Below are 2,318 nucleotides of genomic sequence, written 5' to 3' on the forward strand. Positions count from 1 at the left end.
ATCAGCTTCTGCTATTGCCTTTTGGTCAAGCTAATGAGATTGGCCTGAACTCTATATTTGCTTCTGTCTGCAACATTTGTAGAGAAATATGGTTGTAAATCAGGTTGTTGGTTTTCACACCACCCTGGCAGCCAACCATGTTGTAATGGCTTGTGGAGAGGAATAATGAATCTGTGGAACAATTGGCAGAACTTTCTGGATTTTGGATTGGTAATTTTAGATTAGTTTTATGTGTACATTATTTCTTCGAGTAATTTTGCTTGGGTTACTGATATGATTTCATTGTGCAAGATGTGCTGCATGGAATGCCTGGAAAGAGCAGAGCACTAAAAATGTCAACCTCACAGATGAAGACTATATGGTTGATAAATTTCGTTTCAGACGAACTGGGAGGATAAGAAGGTCTCTAGAACAGCCACAGATAGAAAATTAGCAGTCATGTCTCTATTTATGTTCCTGTCACTGGGTAATGAGAATTTGCTTGGTAGGTTATTGAGCACCAAGACTCAAAAAATTGTCTTTTTCATTATGAATGTTGCTCGGGAAGAATAAATATTTAATTACACAGTGACTTTTTGATGTGAAAGACTGGAGAGAATGTGGGTCATATTTTGTTGCACTGCACAATTGGTTTAGAACTTCGGAGACTTTAATTCGGCCTGGTTGGATTATGCCACCTATTTTTTGTAAGCAATTGGATTGAAGGTTTATTCAAGGGTGATGAAAGAATGTTGAGAGGGGCAGGTCATTTCTTGATGTCGTCGTTACAGAAGGAGAGAAGCTGAAGGGTGTTTGAAGGTACTGAGAATCTGTTGTGGATGATCAGTAGCACTTTTTTGTATTTCTTTTTGCAGCTGTCAGTATATTTCAGTTTGCCTATATTCCTGGATGGATCCCTTTGCTAGTTTTCTTCATAGTGAGGTACCTGGTATACTAATTATTGTACCATTTCGTGCACGGTTGTTCTGAATGTTATATTTTCTCTAATCTGGCTTGTCTTCATGGACGATTTGTATTTTCTCTTTGATGACAATGTATATTAGATGAATTGAATTTGTTCATTTTGATTGACAGAAAAAGTAGACTTATGGGCTCTCGCCTAGTTTTGACGAGACTAAATTTAGTCAAAGCACTAAGGACAACATATGGAACACTAAGTTTGGATGACTACTATGTCTTGTGTAGATTCAAGTTTGATATTTTTGTCCTTTATTTTCCTTGAATTTTGTGACTGATTGATGAGAAACTCCTTATTATGAGATGTAGTTATTAGTCGTCAATTTCCGATTTAATAAATTACTGCACTGTATTTCAACAAATATAGCCTTGGTTTAGGGTTCCTAAAAAGTAGCTTATAAGCTCCATTTTTTTTTATATCCAGTTAAAGTCAAACATTAATATCAAGAAAAATGTTATGGGTACATAATTATTGGTACATAAGGGTGTCCACTCTCTTACATGGGTGGGGCCCACTCGAATAAAATATTCGAGTGGACCTCATGTCATGTGAGAGGATGAATGCCCTTATGTACCAAAAATTATGTACAAGAATCTTTATCCTAATATCAATTACAGTTTCATAACCACTGCCTATTTATTGTCTTTTCTTGTTGTACCAATGAGCTAAAATCTTTGCTTTTTGTATGATGGATAGGAAGCATATGACGGTTTTTTTTTATTACAAAATTGTTTGAAGTATTTACATCTGCCATTAATTTTGATAATTTTAGAACATATTTGCATTTACTAATTCTAATATTTTATTTTTGCATTGCCAATTTATCTTAGAATTTGATTTTACTTGCGTGGAGACTAGACTAGCTTGTGTTATTCCTCCTTGCAGCAAGAGAGAGTTGAATACAAAAGTTCTAAAAGTCCCTTCTATTTCATTTCTTTCAGCTTCTTGTTTGTTTGTATTTTTCAAATAATTAGCATCTTCTGGTCAACGATGATACACGTGAAAACTTGAGGGGATTATACACACACATAGATCAGTTCCTAAAGGAGCATTAGAAAGCAATTCATTTTAAATGCTGCATTAAAAAAGTTGACATATGTGCTATGAGTAGAATTTTGTCATCTGTATGTTGGACAGCTGATTTTAGTTTCTCGACTTCTTAGTCCAATTCAAAAGTATTTTATTGTACTTTAATACGAAATGCAGTTGAATACAAGTTAGTAGCATAAGTATCAGCTTGGTCATCAACCTTCATTGTAACTGTTCCCTGTGCCAATCCCACACTCAGAGTTTAGAGCCTGTTTGAGAGTGATTTTAAGAATTGATTTTTTGACCATTAGGAGAAAAGTGATGTCCACCC

General features: G+C 34.9%; 1 long non-coding RNA gene across 1 annotated transcript; it reads left to right on the forward strand.

Annotated features, from left to right (window-relative positions):
* The first annotated feature begins 6 nt into the window (after positions 1 to 6).
* Positions 7 to 1,061, forward strand: LOC111377682. Its single transcript, XR_002699760.1, has 2 exons — positions 7 to 210; positions 292 to 1,061. It is a non-coding gene; the product is annotated as an uncharacterized LOC111377682 (long non-coding RNA).
* Positions 1,062 to 2,318: the final 1,257 nt, after the last annotated feature.

Source organism: Olea europaea, unplaced genomic scaffold (assembly GCF_002742605.1).
Source record: "Olea europaea var. sylvestris unplaced genomic scaffold, O_europaea_v1 scaffold17079, whole genome shotgun sequence".
Taxonomy (NCBI): domain Eukaryota; kingdom Viridiplantae; phylum Streptophyta; class Magnoliopsida; order Lamiales; family Oleaceae; genus Olea; species Olea europaea.